A 5406-nucleotide genomic window follows, 5' to 3' on the forward strand; every position below is an offset into this window, starting at 1 on the left:
CTTGGTTCCACAATAGTGATTGCTGGTGGAGTTTTCCTCTTCTTGGAGGGCTTGGAAGCGTCCTTTTTAGGAGTTCTTGATTTCTTGGTGTGGCGGTGGCGATGAAGAGTAGAAAATTTGTGCTTACATCTTTGGGGGTGAGAAATATTGGAAAGAGTTGTGGAGGAAGGGACTGCGGTGCCTTCAGGGTTAACGATTGCGGATGGAAGAGGCAGGGTAGGAAAGTATGGGTCAATACCTTCCGTAGCCTCAATGTGGTCTGAGACATCAGCAATCTCAAGACCAAGGGTAGAAAGAATATGGACAGGAAGTCTGCGGATTTGGCCAAAAACTGATTGATCAGAAGTAGGATTGTACCTTTTGAGGTCCTTGGTGACGAAGAAGATGATGTCACTGCCCATGTCTATCCCTGCGTCCACATGTAGGTCTGAAATGCAGAGGGACCAGAATCTAGCAAAGGTGAGTTCGGTTGGGTTCTCCCTTGGGCTCTCTTTTGGAATGTATTGTAGAAAACCATCCCAAAGTATATGTGTGTAGTTCACTTCGTGTCCTGTGAATATGCTCCATACCAGTTCCAACAGTTTGATATCCATGTCATCCGTGCCTCTGGTTCTTCCGGATAGACGGTGGATGACAAAGTGGCACACGAATTTCCAGACCACAGGCAATTGGTTCTTCTTGAATTCACCAATTCCTTTGATCTTTTTTCGATAACCCATCTGGTAGAGTGCCGAAGTAATGTCTGCCATTGATGGGGTGAAAATCTTAATGGAGGGATGAACAAGGAGGTTAATGGCGGTGAGGAATTTTTCTTTGGACAGAATGACGAAAGAATCATTGATTAGGTTTAGATGAATTTCTTGGGGGTTATCGAGTGGGCAATAGGCAGAGAAGGCACATTTGAAGAGGGTTGAAATTGGAACAACATCTGTGAATGCATCGAATGGACCAAACAGAGGGTGATTTTTTAGGAATTTCATCATGAGTTTTGTTGGAGCATTGTAAGAAGGTGGTTCGTCAAATATGGCTCTAAAATTGCTTGAAGAAATTGTGGGAGAGTCTGAACCGGTCGGGTTCACTGATCCATAAGCCTTGGATTGTTTCTTCGAGACACCGGATTTCACCATTATTGAGAGTTTGAGAAAGCTTTGAAGAATGCAGAAGAAGGTTGAAGGTTTAGAGAGCGTAAAATTTTCTTTATGGAGAAGAAAAGGGTTTTATAGTGACTTAATGGAGCGGGAAACGTTTTTAACCTTAGTGAATTTGGGTAAAAATGTTTGGGTTTATCTTTTGAATTAGCGTCTTTAATCTCAGCCACATATTGACAAAAGAAGGATAAAATCTGAATTTGTGATTAACTAGAAAAAGGGCTTTGCATTTAATGAAATGTCAGATTTTGTATCACGTCTGGTGAACGTGTGGTGGGGGGGGGAGATTAATTTGTTGGATAAAGGGGAAGTTGTAACGGGTGGGATGGTTTGGGGTAATAGGAAAAGACATATTAAAAGGATTTGATTTGGAAAATCTTTATTTTGTCATCATACCTAAAATAGGTCTGATACAAGGCTTAGACAAAAAAGAATGTGACAGTTTCTCAAGCAATGTTTTTTATTTAATGAAGGATCATTAAATAGCACACCATGTTTTTTTTTCTGTTTTTCAAAAGAATGAACAGTCTGAAAATCAATTAATGTGACTGCGGATGGACACATCATTGCGGATGGCTCCTTTGCCATTGCGGATGACTGTAGTGGGAGAAACTGAGAAGAGAACTTGTACAAGAAGTTAGTAATAACAAACAAGAAAGACCAGTGAAAGATAAATATATTATATGGTTGCGGTACATAGACTGCAGTACACAGGATATACCAAAACAATCTATTATAAATGACTTTCAGTTAGGACCGCAATGGAGACCAAAAATGGTATGCGATACCTATTAATTCCAGAAGAATTAAGGGTCCAAATTCATCATCCCTAACATTTGTAAGAACACATTGAGTTTGGTAGAGTCAAGTGCTTTTGTAAATACATCAGCAATCTCTTCATGAGTAGGGACAAAGATGAGGTTAATGTTACCTTTCAGAATGTGGTCTTTGATGAAGTGATACCGTAGTTCAATATGTTTCATCTTGGAGTGCTGAATAGGATTATGAGAAATCGCTATGGCACTTTCAGAGTCACAGTAGATTGGTATCCGCAATATTCTGTATCCGTAGTCTAACAGTTATGTCTTCATCCATAGAACTTGAGAACAACAGCTGGCTGCAACCACATATTCGACTTCTACGGTAAATAATGAAACACAACTTTGTTTTCTTGAGGACCAGCTGACGAGTCAACCTCCCAAAAATTGACATCCACTAGAGGTACTTTTTCGACCAATTTTGCATCCGGCATGATCCGCATCGTTAAATGCTTGAAGACTGAAATCATTCCCTGTGGGGTACCATAGACCAAGAGATTTGATTCCTTTCAGGTACTGGAGAATTTGTTTGGCTGCGGTCATATGTGACCCTTTTGGGTCAGCCTGATACCTTGCACATACACCAGTTGCAAAGACAATGTCTGGTCGGCTTGCGGTGAGGTACGTAAGGGAGCCAATGATACCTCTATAAGTCTTATGATCCACAGATTCGCCAGAGGGATAAGCAGAGATCTTATAACCGAAGGCCATAGGGACCTTAGCCGAGGAACAATTATCCATAGATTATTTCTTCAATAATTCAGTGGTGTATTTCTCTTGATGAATGAATATCCCTTGTTGAATTTGTTTGATTTGAAGACCTAGAAAGAAATTAATCTCTCTATTCATGCTCATTTGGAATTTGTTGGTCATGAGCTTAGCAAATTCATCCACCATTCCTTGATCAGTCGATCTGAAGATGATATCATCCACGTATATTTGTACAAGCATAAGGTGGTCACCATTTCCTTTTCTAAATAATGTGGGATCAATCACTCCTCTTTTGTAACCTGAATAGACTAGAAATTCAGAAAGCGTCTCATACCAAGCTCTTGAGGCTTGCTTCAGACCGTAGACTGCCTTTTCAAGCTTATAGAAGTGGTCAGGGAATTCAATACTTTTAAAGCCAGGTGGTTGCTGAAGACAAACCTCTTCTTTTAATTCCCCATTGAGAAAAGCACTCTTAATGTCCATTTGGTGTACCTTGATGTTTTTGTGGGCTACAAATGCTAAGAAGATTTGGATGGCTTCCATTCGAGCCACCGGAGCATACGTTTCATCGTAGTCAACACCTTCAAGTTGACTGTACCCCTTTGCAACCAGTCTTGCCTTATTTCTGATAACCGCACCAGATTCATCTAACTCGTGATTGAACACCCATCTTGTTCCAACAATAGTATGGCCTTGCGGTATGGGAACGAGTTGCCACACCTTGTTCCTTTTGAATTCTTCCAGTTCTTCTTGCATTGCAGAAATCCAATCAGGTTCCAATAATGCTTCTTCGATCGATCGTAGCTCCACTGCGGACATAAATATTGTGTAGTGACAATGATCAGATAAGTCCTTGGCAGATCGAGTCTGGATACCTGCGAATGGGTTGCCAATAATTTGACATGGTGGGTGGTCCTTCGTCCATACATGTAGACGAGACATCAGATGATCAGCGGCTGCGGTAGAGGGAATGTCTTCAATATCAAAAGTTTCTTCGTTTGGAGATGGCAGTTCCCCCTGGATTTGAGAACATCCTGCGGAGTCATCTTGGCTTGTTGGAGCGAGAATGAAATTTTCTTGAGCTGTTTGGAGAGGTTCCCCGTGGATTGCTGATGGGAGTTCCTCTAGAACTTGAGAAGGTTCCCCCTGGACTTCAACTAGATTTAAAGGACTTGAAGAAGCAGGAATGTCACATTCCATGATTGCGGTGGTTTCAGTGGATGGAGGGGCGTTGCGGATGTAAGAGTCATCGAATTTTACATCGAAGATTTCAATGATTAGCCTTGTGCGGCTAATGAGAACCCGGTAAGCAACCTTGATCGTAGAGTATCCAAGAAAGATGCCTTCATCAGACTTCGGTGCAAATTTGTTAAGCTGATCTCTGTTGTTGATCACAAAACATCTACACCCAAAGATATGAAAGAAGCAAACAATTGGTTTGCAGTTGCTAAGGCCCTCATATGGTGGTTTATTGAGGCATTTGCACACAATGCTTCGGTTTTGAACAAAGCATGCGATTGCTACAGCTTCAGCCCAAAAGTAAAGAGGAAGGTGTGTGAAGTTGAGCATGGATCTGGCTGCTTCGACTAGTGTACGGTTCCTTCTCTCTACTACTCCATTTTGTTGGGGTGTATAAGGAGCTGAGAAGTTGTGAGTGATACCTTTAGACACCAAGAAGTTGTTGAGAGGATGATTAGTGAGTTCGGTTCCATTATCACTGTGGATGCGTCTTACTAGCAGCCTGATCTGAAGTTCTATTTCTTTGATGAAGTTGATGAGAATTTGAGTTGTTTCGGATTTGAGTCTGAGGAAGAAAACCCATGTGAAGCGAGTGAAGTCATCTACTATAACCAGTATATGCTTTTTATGATGGAGACTGGCTACGGTTGATGGACCATAGAGATCAATGTGCAAAAGCTCAAGTGGTTTAGATATTGAAGAGTCAATCACCATGGGGTGACTTGCTTTGGACTGCTTACCACATTCACAAGCAGGACATAGAGTGTCATTGCTGAACTTGAGAATAGGTACTCCTCTGACCAACTCTCCAGTGACGAAAGTGTTGATGTATCTGAAATTGAGATGAGCGAGCTTGTGGTGCCATAGCCAGATGACTTCGGATACAACTTTGCAATGGAAGCATAGCTGCGGTTTGCCAATGATGAGAGAGACATCCAGAGGACACATGGTACCCTCGGATCATGACTTGATCAAGCAAGTGCTCCTATCACTTGTCATTACATAACATAATTGATCATCAAATTCAACTCGATAGCCTGCCTTACATAGTTGGCCAACACTGATGAGGTTATGTTTAAGGCTTTCTACATAAGCAACCTTTTGAATTGAGAAGTTGCCCATAGTGAGTACACCGTAACCTCGGATGATTCCATTCGCATTTTTGCCGAAAGTAGCATTTCCACCATTGCAAATTGGCTTGAAATCCCGAAGGTATTCTAACCTTTCGGTCATGTGCAAGGAGCAGGCACTATCAATTAACCATTCATCTTCTTGTTCCTCCTTGCACAAAGCATGAGAATTGAATGGTTAGTTTAGGCATCCAAACTAGTTTGGAGCCTGGAATAACATACGAGTTTCTGAGTGATGCGTGGACCGAGGTTGCAGGGACTGAATTCGTGTCAACTTTTAAACCTAGTCCTGGGTGTTTGTGTAGTTTTGGAGTGTTGTGTGTTTTTGCAAAGTTACGAGGTTTCTGATTTTGGAAACTA

The sequence above is a fragment of the Lactuca serriola genome, chromosome 4 (assembly GCF_051521515.1).
Source record: "Lactuca serriola cultivar US96UC23 chromosome 4, Lser_US96UC23_V15, whole genome shotgun sequence".
Lineage (NCBI taxonomy): Eukaryota > Viridiplantae > Streptophyta > Magnoliopsida > Asterales > Asteraceae > Lactuca > Lactuca serriola.